The sequence below is a fragment of the Macrobrachium rosenbergii genome, chromosome 38, assembly GCF_040412425.1.
Source record: "Macrobrachium rosenbergii isolate ZJJX-2024 chromosome 38, ASM4041242v1, whole genome shotgun sequence".
Classification (NCBI taxonomy): domain Eukaryota; kingdom Metazoa; phylum Arthropoda; class Malacostraca; order Decapoda; family Palaemonidae; genus Macrobrachium; species Macrobrachium rosenbergii.
Genome location: NC_089778.1, coordinates 1170312 through 1191004, shown reverse-complemented (window position 1 = coordinate 1191004; position 20693 = coordinate 1170312). Strand labels below are relative to the sequence as shown.

The window sequence follows — 20693 nt, the reverse complement described above, 5'->3', positions numbered from 1 at the left end:
TATCATGCAAAAATGTGACTTCTTCAACAGATAACACATTTTCAGGATCTTTGAGGAAAGGAAATATTCCACCAGTAAGCACAGTTTCTCTGAAGTATTCGTCATTCCATGACTGTCGTTTTTCTTTGATGATCCACATTAAACGTTTGGCTGTGAAACAGAGAAAAATTCCCAAACATTCCGGAAATTTCACAACTTGGAGATAGCGCACATCATCGTTAATATCATCCAACTTTGCAGCCCAAATGATGTCATTTTTATGATTTAGCTTCCTGACTGTGTAAATGAAGAATTCATCTGATGTGGCAACATGGAGAAAGTCAGCTTCATCCCAATCTTTAAGAAATGAACCATAAAACCATGCACGGTCTTTTCTCTGTTGCTGAGTGATGTTGGGCTTGCTGGTAACATGAAATGGCTTGATACCAGATTTTTTCAACTCAAGATACACAGCACTATAACTTGTCTTCTTTCCCCTTTTTGTTTCTGGTTCAAGCGCCAATTTACGTAAAGACTTTCTTGGTCTACCCACTGCCTCAGCTATGATGTCTTTCGACTCCTGAGAAAGGACTTCAGGCCTTCCAAGATTCTCACTCTTTTCGTGATGACAGTCATATGGATTTTTGTTCCAGTTTCTTTTAACAAAAGATTCATCTTTTAATATATTTAGCTATCCAGGAAGTAAAATGAAGGATGCGCCAGCATCCCTGGCCTCTCTGAAGGTTATAGCCCGGGATTCGGTCAATCCATCTGATTTCCTCCGAGTCATTAGCCATGGCTGTATCTAACTCTGTCACTCAGTCTGAAAATACAAGAAATGTAAAATGAAAAATAGCTTAGTAGAAACTTAAAATAATGTACTTGGAGATAGGCTATAGCAGAAAACTGCATAACTTTCCATTGTTCTGTGGAGGGGGCTCTAATTTTGAAACACCTGGTATATATATTAATTACTGACATTATCGTAATTTGTGTGATTGTTTTTGAACCAGGGTGTGAGGAAGTTGTAAGGTTTTGTAGATCATTTTTCTTTTCCTTCACCTTTGTTCTGTTCATTGATCCCCATGGTAATTGTTGTTATAATGTTATTAGTATTCTTCTATGTCATAAATCGTCAATACCTTATTTATCAGATTTACATGACATGCAACGAATGTTATTTTTTATGATATCCCGTATTCAATGGAAAGAAATGGAACATTAAACAAAATAGTTTCTCTCTCTCTCTCTCTCTCTCTCTCTCTCTCTCTCTCTCTCTCTCTCTCTCTCTCTCTGCATGATAAATAAAATGATAATACAGATGAATTTCAACTTTTACTTTTACATAATTATTTTTGTTAAAAAAAACAAATTCATGAAATATATAAATACACGAGACAGTATCATTGTAAGAAGCTTTCAGTGGCATAAGTTCCCCCTCGATATGAGACCACCTTGACATGGTGAGGGGCTCTTGAACCCAAGGAATTTGTTTCTGGGTTTGAGTCCAAGAGTCTCATATACCATCATATATTATTTTGGATTAAATTTGTGGAATTTCCACTTTTAATAAAATTTATTGGACCTGATAAATGGGAAAAGATATTATAAATGGGAATGGGTTTATATCCGAAGCTAAATAGTGGGAACTGTGGTAGAACCATCAACTGCCTGACAATGTTCAGACCTGAGAGTTACCAGATTGGTGGCTCAAAGGCGGAACTATTTGTTAGGGCTGGACCACGGATTCCATGGGGGTTTGGTTCTATGGATAGGACTCTCGGCATTCTATCCGGTTTGCCCATAACATGATTAGGGTGGGGATGATTGTATTCTTGTAATACTCTCAGTCCTAGCAAGCAGGTTTGGCTTACACTTGAGCCACTATAATCATGTTGTGCCATTCCCTTTGGGGTAGGGTAGGGAGCGGACATTTGGGAGTCAGTTCTCACTAGTGCCATTGGTGGAAGAATAAAACTCCATGAAAAGCTGATGATATCTTTTTAAGGTTTTCAGCTTAATTTTTTTCCTCCCTCAAATATTTATGCCAAGTGAAAATAAAGATTCGAATACCCCTGGGCCCTTTGATGGTAGTGACTCGGCACAGTTGACAACTGCTGGAACCTCCTGTAGCAACCTTTCTTTGGAAAAAACAAACAAGAAACCAAATGTAATCACACTGGAACCTTATACTCCAGTACACAACAAATTAAAAAGAAGTAAATATCATCTTGACCCAACCTTGACTCACTTCGACTCCTTCTTTGGGAGTGAAAGTTGGTCAAGGTTTCTAACCATGGAAACAGAATAAGAAATCTCAGCCCTAAAGTTGGAAAACTTCTTACTAAAAAGACACTCAACGACAGAAATGTCGTTTAGACAAATAAAAATGAAGACGTGGCTTATAGAAGCCACAACAAAAATCCAGTCTGAGGACTATCTGTCAATAAAAAGTGTTGACAATGTAAATGTAAAAGTAAAGAAGCATGACACTATGAACAGCATTCAGGGTACTATTGTACTTCCTGAAAATAATGACGAACCGGTTGACAAAAATATACTGTTGGACTCTCTTAAAATGAGATATACCAAAATCCAAGACTGTGAGGTATATATAATACCAAGTAAACAAAATAATAAAGCATTAAGAATTGCAAAAATAAAATTTGAGGGTCGAGTTCCCTCAAAAAATAAAAATTTTTGGCCAAAATAGAGAACTGAGACCTTGTTCCCAAACCGCTACAATGTCAAAATTGTAGTAAGTATGGACACACAAAGAAAAACTGTCGTAATGAACCTGTATGTGCTTATTGTGGATCTAACGAACATGCCACACAATGGAAATGTAGTGAACCAAAATGTGTAAACTGTGGACAGGATCATCATGCTAGGTCCAAGGAGTGTGTGTACTACATATACAATACAGAATTGAAAATATTACAAGAACGAACAGGAATGTCTATCAAAGAGGCTAAATTGGAATTAAAAGTGAGAGGAATGCAAGATCTATCTAAGAAACATACATATTCTTCAATAACAGGAACCAGTAATGAAACAAAAATACATAGAAATAGAAGTAATGAAGCACAGAGAAATAAATCGCAAGTAGAAATTAATGCCCAAGGGAAAAAAAATTAAAATGGTAAAGAATAAAGAAACAGGTACATATGATATGGATAACATTTGATCAAATTCGTTTGAAATACTAATGCAAATAGGAACACAAGAGGACGCTACTACGGAACTAACAGAGGAGGGACCTGATAGACTGGAAATTAAAGATAAAAAAGGCCATTGGAAAGAACACCACCCAAAACAGAGAAAGCAACAATTGTTAGAGAAACATCGGTCAAATCAAAGACAAAAGATATGAAGAAAGAGCAAAAACAAAACAAGAATATACCATTATCTCCTACAATAATAGTAAAACCAATGGATACAGATATCCAAAATACCAAAGAAGTGGAAGACAGTCGTACCTTAGACGATAGTGAATATGTCAAAGGAGAAGAGATTACTCCATCACCAATAATTGGTACAACAAGAACAAATAAAGAAAGAAATATCCATGACAACTCTTGTGGATGTAATGATTGTTTCATTGCATTGTGCAACAATAACAAAAACATAACAAAAGATGGTTTAACAAACATTATAAGAAACTTTATGAAATATAGAAAAAAAGAAACCACAGATTTAGAGTACCCATGAAAAAGGTTGCATGTGCGTCGAGCACTTAGTATATTATAAAGAGAAACAAATGAATGTCGTGAGTAAATTATTAGAAAAAATCCAAGTTGATAAGACAAAAAAAAGAGAGTAAACCTCGACTGCTATAATAAAATATTTTCAATAGCTATATAATACAATGGTCTACAGACCAGATTACACCTAGGAGAAATACAACGATTACTAAAAGAATCTGAACCTATGATATTATGTTTACAGCACATCAACAAAACAGTATCAACAATAGGTAAATATAACTTAGCATCTACATCTAGAGAGGAAGAAGGAAATTTAGGTACTGCTATATACTCGTATGTACACTCGGAAACCACAATCTCCGACCCGCCTAGGTCGTGCTCCGAGTTTATGAGCGGGGCCTTTCTGGACGGCGGGCAACGTCAACTATCATGGATTGAAACACGCGAACTCCTTTTGAACTCTTCCGGATTTTAGTCTAGGTCTTTTATTTTTGTGTATTCTTTTTTTTTTATGATTTTGCTGCATATAATGCAAAGCAGTCATGGTATGATTGTATAGACAATACTGTGTTGAACTCTACAACCTGTATCATATCGAAAATAATAGAAAATGCCGAAACTGGCGGGTTTTAGTTAGGAAAGGGGGGAGGGGGAGGGGAGGAAAGAATCTGCGTGTGTGTGCGTCTCTCTCTCTCTCTCTCTCTCTCTCCGTCCATGTCTGTCTCTGTCTTTCTTTCTCTCTCTATCTCTCTTATTCTCTCGCTCTCTCTGTCTCTGTCTGTCTCTCTCTCTCTCATCATCATCATCATCATCATCATCATCATCATCATTATCTCTCTCTCTCTCTCTCATCATCATCATCATCATCATCATTATCTCTCTCTCTCTCTCTCTCTACATCATCATAAACATCATCATTATCATCATCATCATCATCTCTCTCTAAATGACCACAAAAATACATAACACTCATAAAATATAAAGGAGAGAGAGAGAGAGAGAGAGAGAGAGAGAGAGAGAGAGAGAGAGAGAGAGAGAGAGAGAGAATGGCACGTCGACAAAGCACACTACCTTCTCAGCAGACGTTTAAACCATGATAAAACTCATTCGTTAGCTAATTATTGTGTGCCGCTGCTTCAGATTGTCATTTCCACACACACACACACACAAAACACCAGCTTCTACCCTCCCCCCCCTCCCCTTTCCTAACTAAAACCCGGCAGTTTCGGCATTTTTTCTTCGTTTCGATATTATACTGGCAATAGAATTCAACACAGTATTGTCTACATAATCATACCATGCATGACTGCTTTGCATTATATGCAGCAAAATCATTAAAAGTAAACAAAACAAAACAAAAAAATGCCCAAAGCAAAATCCGGAAGAGTTCAAAAGGTGTTCGAGTGTGTTTCAGTCCGTGATAGTTGGCGTTGCCCGCCATCCAGAAAGGCCCCGCTCATAAACTCTGAGCACGACCTACGTGGGTCGGAGATTGTGGTTTCCGAGTGTACATAACAAAGTATGTTATGACAAAGTACCCATAAACTTTACTGATCTGCAAATATCGAGTATTAGAATACAAATAAAAAACGATAATTATGTAATTTATAATTTATACAACCAACTCAATAAAAATTATGACTTTGACAAACTTAAAGAATTACTTGATAATGCTAAGGAACCTACATTAATAGTAGGTGATTTAATGCCCACAACCCGATGTGGGACTGTAATTGTACAGACTCAAATAGAGCAGGAAGTAAAATAGAAGAATTCATAGATTCATGTGACATGTGATGTATTAATAATGAAATCAGCACATATTTTTTAAAACACATGTAACATTTTCCTCAATCGACTTAACTCTATTTACAACAAACATAGTAGATAGATTAGATTGGAATACAGTTGACAACTTGCATACAAGTGACCATTTCCCAATATTAATTTCATTATTACAATATAACCCCACCAAGCATGTCCCTCACTATAACATTTATAAAGCAGATTGGGAGCAATATGAATTCCACACTAGGAATATCCCACTATTTGAATATTTAAAAGACCATAATGAAACTAATAAATTTCTTGTTGATTTCATTACAAATGCAGCTGATAAAGCAATACCAAAATCCAAATCTCATCCAACAAAACACACAGTCCCATGGTGGTCTGAAAAACTAACAGAATTAATAAAAATAAAACACCAAATTGGAAGACGATTAGATAATCAGTAAAATAAACGATTAGATAATCAGTAAAATAAACAAAACATTACCAATACTAGAAGGAAGTTTACAAAAGCTGCCTATATTATTATTAGAAATTAATACATTAAAACCTCTATATAACAAAATATCTGCAAAATTTAAAAGAGAAGTAATTCAAGGAACAATCATTTCATGAAGAAAATATGTATCAGATCTCTCTAATAATACTCCCATACAAAAAATATGGGAAAAACTCAGGAAAATAAATGGTACCCATGTTAAACCACCTAGACATGCCATAATAAAGGATGGGAAAAGAATGCTTGATCCTAAAGAAATAAGTAATGTAATAGGTGAAAATTTAGCAAAAATAAGTAGCAACAAAAATTTAGATGAGCATTTCCAAACAAGGAAAAATAATATAGAGTTAGTAACAATAAATTTTGAAACCATAAAAGATATTTATTATAACAGAAAATTTAATATGGAAGAGTTAGAATTTGCTCTGTTGAACAGCAATAAATCTGCCCCTGGAGGTGACAGTATTTGTTTTGAAATGATCTGCCATTTAGCACCTTTGGCAAAGACATGCTTGTTAAGAGTTTTATAACCACTTATGGCTTCAGAATTTATTTCCTAATGAATGGTGTAAAGCTATAATTATTCCTATCCCCAACCAGGAGAAGATCCCAGTATTGTAAACAATAACAGACCAATTTCTTTAACTAGTTGTCTGTGCAAATTACTAGAAAAAATGGTAAATGCTTAACTAACATGGCACGTTCGAGAAAATAAAATTTTGACTCCCACTCAATTTGGGTCACAATGTAACAGATTGACACTGGATTCTCTATCTAACTTGGAAGACCACATACGAAGAGGATTTGAACGAAAACAAATTACTATAGCCGTGTTTTTTGACAATGAAAAGGCATATGATACTACATGGAGGTATGCTATATTAAAAACTTTGCATAAAAATAACATCCATGAACATTTACCTATGTTTATCCAAAACTTTCTGACAAATCGCACTTTTCAAGTGAGAATTGATGATGTATTGTCAAGTAAATTTCCACTTGAAAATGGTGTTCCAGAAGGAAGCGCCCTCAGTGGCACACTGTTTACTTTAGCAATAAACGATATCAGTAATAATCTACCTATTGGAATTAAAAGTAACTTGTACATGGATGATTTTGCCACATATTATTCAGCATCTCGCATAAAACATGCAGAGCATATCATTAACAAAACTATAGTAAAAACAGATGAATGGGCCTCATCTGTAGGCTTCAAAATTTCTATGCAAAAGAATCAAGCAGTAATGTTTTATAAAAATAAAAAGTGGAAAAAAAGGCAAAGAAATAGATTTAAAAATCAGAAATCATTCCATACCAATTGACCAAAGAACAAAATTTTTGGGTTTAGTATTTGATACTCACTTGAACTGGAAAGCCCACATAACATACATGAAATCAAAATGTAAAAGAGCATTAAACCTAATTAAAAAACTATTGAACACTACTTGGGGAGCCGATAGACATACCCTTACTTTACTATATAAAGCAACAGTGCTGTCTATTGTTGATTATGGAAGTGAAATATATGGCTCGGCATCAGACACAACGCTGAAAACGGTAGACCCAGTTCACAATGAAGTTCTTAGAATATGTTCAGGAGCTTTTCGATCATCACCAACGTCTTCTTTACAAGTTGAATGTGGTGAACTACCTCTCTCTCTCCATAGAGAGCTAGTAACAATGAAGAGTGCTCTGAGAATTCAGACAAATGATTCTCCAACCAAAAAATTATTTGGATTAAGAGATGTATTTATAAATAATCATCCACCTCCTTTCACAATTAGAACTAGGAGATTGTTTGAGTTGCTAAATATAAATATACAATTTCCTCTAATATTAAAATTACCTCCTCCTTGGACAGTGAATAAAATGAGAATTTGTACACACTTGAAATATTTATCAAAAAGTCATTCATATACTCCAGAATACCATAGACAACATGCAGTAGAACATATAATTTGAAAAGGTCCACATTATGCAATATACACCGATGGATCTAAGTCACAATACGGAGTGGGATATGCTGCAGTGTCCCTAGACAAAACGTATCGGTTCTCTCTGCCAGACAAAGCTTCAGTATTTACAGCTGAGTTATGTGCAGTAGTATCAGCCATAAAAATAATTAGAGAAGCCTCATGTAATAATTTTGTGATTTATAGTGACTCCAGAAATGCTATAGAGGCCATTCAAAGCTACAATCAAAAAAATAATTTTTACAACATTAAGTTTTCATTCCATAAATTATATTATAATGGAAAAAATATTGAAATGCATTGGATCCCTGCCCATGTAGGGATTAAGGGAAATGAAGAGGCTGATAAAGCAGCTAAAGAAGCAGTCCACATGACAAGAACAAATGTAGACATCCCTATCAGTGACTATACAAAATATATAAAAACAGTCATTGTAAAAAAATGGCAAAATATATGGAACGAAGAACCTGAAAATAATAAATTAAAACAGATAAAATCCAGTGTTGGAAAATGGAGTTCATCATATCAGAGAGAGACACACAAACACAATTCTGACGTGTCTTCGAATAGGCCATACTCGTTTGACACATGGACACTTAATGAACAGTCCATGTGGCCCTCCTCCCAAATGCCCAGATTGCAAAGTGTTGATAGCAGTGAAGCATGTATTGTGTGAATGTCCAAAATATAACCTGCAGCGATTATCAAATTTTGGAAATAGACCAATAAAAGAAATTTTATCAGAATCTTCAACATTTTCAGTAATACCCATTTTAATGTTCATGAGGAGCTGTGATTTAATTGATAAAATATATAAAGTAAATAATAGAAATATGAAAACCTAATGAATTTTAAAAAGTAAATTTTAAAATTTTACTTTATTTATTTTGAATTTTAATATACCTTTTTAGTGAGTATATATGGAAACATGAGTATAAATGTATTTATTGTGTAAGTGTGTACCAGTATGGGATTGTATGCCTTTGTGCAACTTTTAATTTCATTTTCATTCATTCATAACATACCGAGTGACCTATTTGGTCCCACTGCTAGGCTTATAGCCTAGACCTGTCATGTCATCCAAAACCCTTCGGGCCAGCCCTATCAGAGCTAACAGTCAGCTCAATGGTCTGGTTAAACTCTTTTAATAATAATGATAATGCCTAGATGTCCATGGAGATGTGTTGTAAGCTGGTCAGGCCTCTAGTTTACCCACTGCTTCTTTCACCAGACTGTTACTTTCTCGTGAATATGCGTGACTCCTGGTGATTTTATATGACTGAGGAGTTAGCGGCCTTTGCTGGAACCCCCACTCTTTTGTTTGCATAGAGACCATGTGTGCTACTCTTGACAGTTGATGGTCATTGTTTAGCAAGGAGGACGTTTTTGAGATTCGGGTCAATATATTTCTTGTTGACTACCCTCACTCTTATAGTGCTTTTGACAGTGCATTGGAAACTCCAGTTACAAGAGCTTTTTACTAGTGCATTTGAAATTGTAAGAAGTCGTTCTGCTTTGGTTCTCATAAGCTTGCACTTAGGGTGGGTGACTTCTCTTGGTGGGGGTGATTGTTGTAGTGGTTGTAGGCCCTGATGGACTCGGATTCTCCATTTTAATGATGATGGTAGGCTCTGTGATCTCTTAGACCAAACTCACACTCCGTTTATGGTATGACCAGTAAGTGAATCATGTTTTATGTACTTATTTTAGCGAAACATTTAATTTCACATACTCTGTATATAGTTACACAGAACTCTCTCTCTCTCTCTCTCTCTCTCTCTCTCTCTCTCTCTCTCTCTCTCTCTCTCTCTCTTGTTTTTTTGGACGTTTATATTAGCACTAAAATCAGTGATTTGAAAGGAAGCACTGATGTTAATGAACGTCACGAGGCTACATAAGAGTTATTAAGTCTGCACTAAATCTCTCTCTCTCTCTCTCTCTCTCTCTCTCTCTCTCTCTCTCTCTCTCTCTCTCTCTCTCTCTCTCAAATGCAGATGGCGGGGCAGGGGAGGTTAGGGTGTTGACAGAACTGATTAGGTCTAAATGATGTTCTTTTGATTAATTAGATGAAACACTGATTATTTCCAGAATTCACTGATGGACGTGATTATTCTTTAGAGCAGTGGTCCTTAACCTTTTTTGGCAGTGGCCCAAAATCTTGTCCAAATTAACCATGGCAACCCATTCCCCCATAAACATTTTCTTTTTACATAATTATGCCCATGAAGACGTGTTACAGAAACAAAATAACATGCAGAGATTTTTATTAATGCAAGTAGCACATCTGCATAACAATGATCCATAAGAAAGAAACAATACATTATTAATTAGAATAAAGAAAACCAAAATGTTTGCTTCATGATATAAAATTAAATGTATAATTAGGCTGTGATTTACCACTGTGGAGGAAGAAAAGCAAAATTATTCATACAAGCCTACTTAACATGTAGCAGGCTACTATTGCAATCAGTGAGAACCTTGACACTGGATTGTTTTGACCAGATCCTCAAATCTGGGTGATTTTGATGATAGACTGCATCTTAGGTCATCCTCTGGTTGCAGGCGGCTTCTGTACTTTGTCATTGTGACTATGAGGGCTGAAAATCCTGCCTCCTCACACAAAGTTGTAGCAAAGGGAAGGAGTGCTGTCAGGGCTTCACCTCCAAGAATTGGCTTTTCTTTGTATACTTTTACCCAAATTGAGCTCAGTGTTTGCCTTTTGAAATTGTAATGAAGTGTTTCATCATATTGAATTTCGATAAGCTGCTCCTGTAGCTTGCTGATGTTTGCAATTTCTTCAGGAAGGTATTCAGCTTCAATGTCAAACAGGTGTCTTATCCAACTGTATTTATTTGCATTTTCCGCAGTGTAATGATCGAACTCTGTGATCAACTTGGATATATGTTGCACAATAATGTTTTGGACTTAGTTGAGAGAAAAATCTTCATCCTCCAGAAGTACATTCAAAGAGGGGAAATGATGCAGTCTTTCCAGCTTCAACTTTATTCATCCACAACTTAAGTTTTCCTTTGAATGCTGACAGTTTCTCAGAAACCCAATTAAAGTCCAAGCACAACCTTGCATTGAAATGTTCAAGGAATTAATCTCAGCAAATATATCTGCAGGATAGGGTACTTGCATCAACCACATTGAATCTGAGAATTTGTGGGTCAGTGGGTGTCTCTTTTCAGTTAGAAAAATCTCAGTCTCAGTCCACAATTCAAGCAATTGCTGGAGCACCTTTCCTCATGACAGCCACCTAACCTCAGAATGGTACAACAGATGTATATATTCAGAGTCAAAATGAGACCATATTTGAGTGAATAACACTGAAACTCCTCTGCCAATTTCTGAACAGCAAGATTTTCACAGTGGAGAAGACAGTGAACAATCACCACACACGGATTTTCTTGCTTAACTCGGGCAGTGAAGCCCTGACGTGCAGGTGTCTACATTGGGAAGATTTCCGGCCTCAATTAAATGTTCTCTGTCTCTACAGTATATTGGTCTGCTTAGATATTAGTGAATTATGTATTCGTAATAAAATATTTTCTCTAATAATAATAATAATGAAAATAAGAGTGTTGGGGAAATAATAAGCCCATAAACTTAAAGTTATAACCCTTGGGGACCCATTGAAATGGTTGGCTGGGTCGCGATCCTGGGGTTAAGAACCACTATTGGTATCAAACTGATAGAGAGTTGATAGGTGTTAAAAGTAGCCACGGGCTTCAACAATTGAAGAAAACTCAAATGTTGGTAACACTCAAGCCAAAGGTGTTTAGTGTGTATTGACTATAAAATGTAAAGAAATATATTTAAACTTTTTTGTGTATTTTTCTTTTTTATATTCAAGAATACAGTGTAAGTCTTTTGTTTACTTTGGTGATGGTTTGAACTGGAGGCAATGGTTTAATGGTAATAGGGTTATATACGAATTTGTTTGTTTACTATTGAGCCAGGATGGCTCTCGAAACTGACTGTTTGGCAGCTAAATATGCATTGATTCTGCCTTGGAGTTTTTTCTATCCAGTTCAGAGTTCAGAGTCCAGCCCAGTCCACTCCAGAGTTCAGATTCCAGTCCAGAGCTGAGTTTCATCAAACCCATTTAGATTTTGTGGAGATATTCATATTTTGGAAAGCTTTAGCAAACATGGAGCAGTAAATTCCACCAAGGCCGGGTGAAGAGATTTCGAGGGCGGAGGAAGGTGACCAATGAAACATAGGCTTTATCATCTTGCCTTTACTGTATAGCATTTTGAAGACCAGCATCTTACGGAATGTAATCAGTTGAGAGTGTTTATGCAGGCTCAATATGACTGCTCTGTTCTTTTGTTTGATTTTTGCATACTACGGCGTAAATCATGGTCGCCAACACGTCGATAAAAACTAAAGTAAGGGACTCGATCACTATAATTATTATTCAACTTGTGCCTGTTGTTTACAGACCATTAGTATTTCGTTTTATCCAAGAAATTTTCATACGTAATTGAAATTTATTCTTTACATAGTTACTACTTTACATTTACGAAATTGACGTAATTACACAAAGCTAGTTCTTTGTTGAGTCTTGCAGAACTTTCTTGCTACTTACGTTAAATTTAATATTAAATTATTTTCCCATGATGAATTTATTTCAATAGCTATACTGTATTCTTAATTTATGTATGGTGAAGTGAATTTCATCCGAGGTACCCCTCAGGGTGATTTCCTCTCAGGCCAGAGAAACGGCACTCAGCAGTTCTTGTCATTTTAACTTATTAAATTCAATAGTTATATGTGTCTTTGGATTTACATCCTCACCGTGATTTGCTAGTTTTTTCTCCATATAAAAGGCTCTTTGAATCTTTTGCCACTTTACTTCAGACCATTCCTCTACCGATTGGAAACGCCAGTCAAGCGTGATTTAGTGTCAGTTCCAAAGGAATCTTGTGCATTCAAATAATGTTTGCATGGCTGTCACAAATCTGTTGATTTAAACAAACCATCTGGTTTTGCTAGTCTCATTGTATTTCTTTTGAAACGGTGTTTGGTCTGCATGTACGAGTAATAACCGGTCTGGCCCCATTGATGAACTTGCAACACAACACAGCCCTTGGTGTAAGAAAGAGGCTCTTGATGTCTTTCAGTACATTTTCAGTGGGAAATTTTGAGCAAGATGTCCTCCTACGTGTATAGAGCTTGAAATTTGAGTGCTTCTCTTTAGAAGTGAGTTAAAACTGAGATGATCATATTAGGATGCTGTTTTAAAATGACTTGCAGTGACATGTAGCAATTGTAAAAAATACCAAGGAAAAATCGCGTCATTTAATGAACAGGATAATATCAAGACCTTCTTTTCTCGTGTATTATTATTCATTCTCGGTCTGTTTGTTGGTGAAAGTGCACTTGAAGGCTTGGTGAGGGAGGGAGGGGGGGAGGGAGGAGGCAATGGAGTGCTTTTCTAACAGCAGATCGCTCGATACTGACGATTACGCAGGAAAGAAATAGGGGCTCTTTTTTTATTCTGTTCTTTTAAGTATGCCAGTTTTACTCTTTGTCTGTTCTGTGTAAATTGTACCTGTATGTATCTTGTCATTTTCATAGGTTTTTTTAATATTTTACTTCTTTGTTATGACGTTTCAAGTTGCATATACTGATGGTATATATAGAAATGAAATTGCAAAAGATGCGCATCATATTAATGAGATCAATCTATTTTACACAGAGAGAGAGAGAGCCACGGGACAGATCAGTGTCAGAGGAACTCGGATAGTTGCAAGAGGATCACCGGAACAACATCTGAAATATCATTAATAAGTTGCAAGGGGGATCACCATTTCTGTATGCCACACTTGGAATATTAAATTTTAGATATATATAATTTTTTTTTTTTTTTGCTGCAGGGCAGCCGTAGCCACTTCCAGGTGTAGGAGGTGGATTACAGATTTAGTTTTGTAAATTGTGTCAATTTTTACCAAAAGTGTGTAATAATTTTTTGACTGAATAATGTCTGTCTGGAATGTCTTAAATGTTTAGGTTACTCAATTACCCAAGTTTGAATAAGGAGGAAAATACTGATGAAAACTGTCAAAATTATTATATGATGTTGTATTTTATGAACCATGTAGCTTCTGTGACTTATTCCAAGTAGTTAGATTTCTGAGCTGGCTGTACATGTAAGGTTACCTGGGTTGCCAGGTAGTTCCTGTAAGGTTACCCGAGTTGCCAATTACTGTAGTTCCTACAAGGTTGCATGAGTTGCCAGTTAGTTCCTATAAGGTTACCAAAGTTCCCAGTTAGTTCCTATAAGGTTACCCGAATTGCCAGTTAGTTTTATGTGGATCCTAATTTTTCAAGATTTGTAGTGAGCACCAAGGGGTGTCACAGTGTGATTTGTAGTGAGCACCAGGGGGACTAAGTAACCAAGTGTGGTCTACCTTGAATGAATAGGAAGGAAGATGAGACCAGCCCATGAATTCTCTCCATGTCCATCCGGTGATAAGGAGTCAGTTTTCTGTGGACTCATCAATCACCTGAAAAGTTCATTAGCACACATTGTTCAATGCTGGCTAATTACTCTCGGCACTAATCGTAATTCCTGTACCTCACTTTAACTGTTATTTGGCAATATTGCAAACTAGGCTCGTAAGTCATTAGCACTCTATAAATACCCATGAGCTTAACATACAAAATTACAGGTTAACATGAGTTGTAAGTACAAGAATGAGCAAATATTTTACCCTTTATCCAAACCTTTTTTGCCACAACCAAGTTACCAACACTGGGGAATGATGGCAAAACATTATGACTGACTTCAGTATGCTATATCATCCATTACGTTCTAGATCAGTTGTGCTTAACCTCAGGGTTGCGACCCAAAGTTCGGTCGCCAAACCATTTCAGTAGGTTCCCAAGGGTTAAAACTTTTAAGTTTAGGGGCTTATTATTTTCCATACTTCCCCAGTACTCTTATTGTAATTATTATTGTTAGAGAAAATATTTTATTAAGAATACATAATTCATTAATATCTAAGCAGACTATTATAGAAACATAGAACAGTAAATTGAGGTTGGAAATCTTCCCAGCATAGACACTTGCATGTCAGGGCTTTACTGCCCGAGTTAAGCAAGAAAATCTGTGTGTGGTGATTATTCACTGTCTTCTCTACTGTGAAGCTCAAAAATTGTCACAGGAGTTTCAGTGTTATTCACTCAAATGTGGTCTGATTTTGGCTCTGAATATATACATCTGTTGTACCCCTCTGAGGTCTGGTGGGTGTCACGAGGAAAGGTGCTCCAGCGATTGCTTGAATTGTGGACTGAGCCTGAGATTTTTCTGGCTGAAAAGAGACACCCATTGATCCACAAATTCTCAGATTCAATGTGGTTGATGCAAGTAACTTATCCTGCAGATATATTTGCTGAGATTAATTCCTTGAACATTTCAATGCAAGGTCATGCTTGGACTTTAATTGGGTTTTCTGAGAAACTGTCAGTATTCAAAGGAAAACTTAAGTTGTGGATGAATAAAGTTGAAGCTGGAAAGACTGCATCATTTCCCCTCTTTGAATGTACTTCTGGAGGATGAAGATTTTTCTCTCAACCAAGATCAAAACATTATTGTGCAACATATCAAGTTGATCACAGAGTTCGATCATTACATTGCGGAAAATGCAAATAAATATAGTTGGATAAGACACCTGTTTGACATTGAAGCTGAATACCTTCCTGAAGAAATTGCAAACATCAGCAAGCTACAGGAGCAGCTTATCGAAATTCAATATGACGAAACACTTCATTACAATTTCAAATGGCAAACACTGAGCTCAATTTGGGTAAAAGTATACAAAGAAAAGCCAATTCTTGGAGGTGAAGCCCTGACAGCACTCCTTCCCTTTGCTACAACTTTGTGTGAGGAGGCAGGATTTTCAGCCCTCATAGTCACAACGACAAAGTACAGAAGCCGCCTGCAACCAGAGGATGACCTAAGATGCAGTCTATCATCAAAATCACCCAGATTTGAGGATCTGGTCAAAACAATCCAGTGTCAAGGTTCTCACTGATTGCAATAGTAGCCTGCTACATGTTTAAGTAGGCTTGTATGAATAATTTTGCTTTTCTTCCTCCATGATGGTAAATCATAGCCTAATTATACATTTAATTTTATATCATGAAACAAACATTTTGGTTTTCTTTATTCTAATTAATAATGTATTGTTTCTTTCTTATGGATCATTGTTATGCAGATGTGCTACTTGCATTAATAAAAATCTCTGCATGTTATTTTGTTTCTGTAACACGTTTTCATGGGCATAATTATGTAAAAAGAAAATGTTTATGGGGAAATGGGTTCCCATGGTTAATTTGGACAAGATTTTGGGCCACTGCCAAAAAAGGTTAAGAACCACTGTTCTGGATGTTTGGTGACTAGGAAACTTAAGGACATAATTTAAGTAGACATGCAGTATTAATAAACAGGGTTTGTTCAATATTTTTGGATGAAAATATTCTTCCTTTATAAACGGATCCTTGTAGTATATAATGTAATAATTTAGTCTAAATAAAAGTTGACCTTATTTTGTAACAAGTACGAAAATACTCTCAAGGTTTGTTACTACGCAGTATTTTAGTATATCCCTGTAATACACCAACTTCAGACTCCTCCTACTTCCCCCCTTGTCCCCCACTCCCTCTCACATTATCCTTTGCTGTGGGTTCTGTCACCCCTGTGTGTCTCGTCCCAGCTTCTGCCTCGTAAGCAGTTGTAGAGAACTTCTCTAATAATTGTGAGTTATCATTTGTGTACCATATGATATTGTGGATTTGGTATTGGGTACATTATTTTGATTGCTTAGTTTGTGTTGGTAATGTTAATTAAGTGGGAATATTATGGTATGTCGAGTTTTGTTTGATTTAATTAAATGCAGTAAAAGTTTTGTGGGTTTTCCTTGCAACCTAATATTATATTTGGTTTATATGTAATAATTCTGAGGACTTGAATCTCCCAAAAGCAGTACTGTATAGCAAACGCAACAACGCGTAGGCGTAGGATAAACAATGATTGATAGAGCCAAGTCACAAAATGGGTATCGGTCAGGTATTTGGGACTCTACAGTAGGTAACACTACTGAAACGTTACCTGGGATCAATCCAAGTGATGTAGGTAGCGTCTTCCACCACAGTAAAAAAACTCGGAACAATAGGTATTTCGAAAACTAAACGTCGATGACGAGGGAATGTTGACCGGGAGACGCAAGAGCGATTTCACCTTTTCCTCATTGAAACCAATCAAGATGAGTTTCCTTCAGTTATACTGAAGAATTGACTGCATCGTAGTGAGAATATGAGTTACTTTATCTACACTAGACTCCGTTTGCCCTTTACGGCAATGCTATTAATTTACTATGCATTATGGGAAGTTTTAGCCTGAAACAATACTTAGACCGGAGGATGTTTCAAACAGACACCAAATTTGGTCCATCAAATTCACATGGAGAAAAACACGACATTATTGGTGTAAAAACTCGTGAAAACCTACTGGCTCGCTCAATCTTGATTCGTCCACTCCTTCCTTAGAATCAGGCCTTCCGTGGTGTGTTTCCGCAATAATCCTCACTCCTTACCCCAGACTACGCTTGAACACCCGTTCTCAAGGCTTACAAATTGAATTAGTGAGTCATTTACATACATATTTGTACTCTAAGTGCACATCTTTGGACATTACAGCCTTAATACCTTTACAGAAAAAGAGAGAGAGAGAAATGATATACTAATGGTGGCAGAACATGCAAGTAAGCAATAGGAGGAGGCATTAATATGTGTAGTGTTGATAATTTACTAGGCTTACACTACTGAAACTCTGAGTCATTCTTCACAAGGCAGAATGACAGACCTTTGATTACAGAGAGGGGAATAAAAGAAGTATTCTATTGTATTTGCTTTTCACACTACTGCATAGTTAAGAGGCCTTTCATTCCAACCACTATAAAGGCCAGAGTTTGGGTTATAGTTACATACTTATTGTTCTGTGTGTCCCTTGACATAACAGAATAAAAATTAATACGAAAAATAAGCAACTTAAAGAGCAAACCAGACCAATGTCTTTATTCAGTTCCTCGATCAACCATACGTGACAAGTCAATCTTGTGTTACATGTTGCTTAACGTTCATACCTTACCACCATTGACTGCCCGATGACCTCAAACTCCTAACCAACGTCAGTTCTGCAACACTTGCTTACTGACATGCATTTGCGGTTCCACTGACCATCACCGCTCGCTATAGCATCTGGCAAGTCTCCCACTTTCTTACCTACCTGACACCCATCATCTCCACCTGAAAGCATAACACAAGCCTCCAAAAATGCTGTCCAACTCATTAGTGCATGACCCAGCATTAGTTTTCTCTCACTGTGTCTGAATGGAGGCTCCTCTTTGAATCGCTTGACTGATCGAGGCTTCACACACACACTGAGGTTCCAAGTCCGGTCGGAGGAATGTTTGGGACACATTCCTTGATATCTTTTTGATGACCTTGTTATTATCTTTCTTTCAAAGCAGTGCTTCTTTAATTGGTGAGTGAGTGAGTGAGTCACTCTTCCGTCACTAGTGGAGAAGGATTCAGTCAGTCAGAGCGAGCAAAATATTGTCAAGGCGTGAATGGAATAAGTTGGGCGACTTGAGTACTTCATTTACTCACTGCATAACTATGCAGTTACTGTCCTTGAATTCTCATGAGCGATTTCTCGACCTAAATGAACGAATATGATCTTTCGAAGGTGACAAGGACTAGTGAAATTGTAAAATACAAAAAAGGTTCCCGATCGTAAGAAACGTTGTTCAGGTGAGAATGGTTTATCTCAAAAAGAAAAACGAAACAAACAAACAAACGAAACAAAATGGGCTCGAGAAAAGTGACCTCAGTCTCAGAACTGTAGATTCAATTCTGAGCTCAGGAAACGAAAGTCACACAAAAGCTTTGTTGCAAATGGCCTTTTATTCAAACCAAACGGAGGTGTTCCCTCTTCTCGGTCAAGTGTAAAATAGAGCAACCAGTGCCATGATTCTTTAAAAATGACACACACACACACACATGAAATCACAAAAATAATAACAGTGATAAAACAGTCAGTTTTATTTCCAACAACAGACATGAGTTCTGAAATCAGCAAAGTTCCTTCCACTCTATGGTCAAAATGACACTAACCAACAATGCTTATTCTTGCCTCTCCTCAAACAGCTCATGAAAAGGAAAACGCTCTACGTCAACAAGAAAATATTTCGGCTCCACAAATAATCCCCCTCGATTTGGGACCAGCTTGACGTGGTGAGGGGGCTCTTGAACCCCACCCATAGATCATTATATATTTCTTTGAATTAATTTTTGTGGGATTTTCCATATTTGCTAAAATTTATTGGACCTGATAAACAGGAAAAGATATCATAACTGGGACTGGGTTTATATCCGAAGCTAAATAGTGGGAACTGTGGTAGGATCATCAGCTGCCCGATAATGTTTGGACCTGAGAGATATTAGGCAGAACTATTTATTACGGCTGGACCACAGATTCCAGGGGGCTCCAGTTCTGGGGACAGGACTCTCTGCATTCTATCCAGTTTGCCCGTAGCACGATTAGAGTGGGGATGATGGTATTCTCGTAATAGCTTCGGTCCTAGCAAGCAGGTTTGGCTTGCACTTGGGCCACTTTAATCGTGTTGTGCCATCCCCTGTGGGGTAGGGTAGGGACACTGACATTTGGGAGTCAGTTCTCACTTGTGCCATTGGTGGAAGAATAATCCCCATGAAAGGCTGATGATATCTTTTAAATTTTTCAGAATTATTATTTTTTTACCCCTCTCAAATCTTTGTTTAGCGTTTATAAGGATTCGTGTACCCCTGGACCCTCTGATGGTGCTTTTCTGGCACAGATGACGACCTCTGCACCCACCTTAGAGATTGAAAATTCTCCAAATGCTGATGACCTCCAAAAACAAAATGACAAAAAGCAGTAATAACAAATCTCCTGATCCCCCTCCTGACTTCCCCTCCCCTGGACCCTCTAACCATGCTTCATTGATGAGGACTTCAAGCAAGGACACAGACTTCTCTAAGAAATCTTCATCCAAAATTAAATCCTCAACACAACCAAGTTGTGTGAAAAATTTGAGAATGCTCCATCTCGAAGACTTCCCAGTCTGCTGTGATTATGAAATGATCTCGACAGCTCCGAAATCATTTGGAACTGTTGTAGAAATCAGGATGAACTTTATCAATATTGAATGTAAATGGGAAGCGTGGGTTACCTTTAGTAGCCATGATGAGGCTCTAGTAGTATGATAAGTGCCATACAAATAGGTCGAGCTACAGTACGAGGAGCCTTTACAGACAAAGCTCCCAAAGACATGGACGCTTGTGTGCCATCTAAATGGGCTCAGGATAAACCAGAGAGAAAGCAGCATGCAGAAATAAGGACTCCTAAACCTCCTATGTAGGTGGTAGCTTCAGCCAAGGAGGAAAATTATAACTACTACACCGTTCTTATTCATGCCAAGTCCACAACCCCAGCATATATGCTGACCTTGCTGGGCATAAAAAATGATGAAATGATTACGAAGATCAAGCCCCACTTAAGCTTTAGTTTTGGGAGAGGAGTACTATTTGATAAAGACCTTTATGACATGACAGAAGAAGAAATTCTAGAAATGAGCCCCACTTCAGTTTGGAGAGTGAAAAAGGCTGCTATTGCCAACACGATCATTTTAA

General features: G+C 37.0%; 1 long non-coding RNA gene across 1 annotated transcript in view; it reads left to right on the top strand.

Annotated features, from left to right (window-relative positions):
- Window positions 1–16866, top strand: part of LOC136825569 (uncharacterized) — a 47780-nt gene extending 30914 nt beyond the window's left edge. The window contains exon 3 of the long non-coding RNA XR_010849376.1: window positions 13657–16866. This is a non-coding gene — a long non-coding RNA (uncharacterized lncRNA). The remainder of the gene's footprint in view (window positions 1–13656) is intronic.
- The last annotated feature ends 3827 nt before the right edge of the window (window positions 16867–20693 follow it).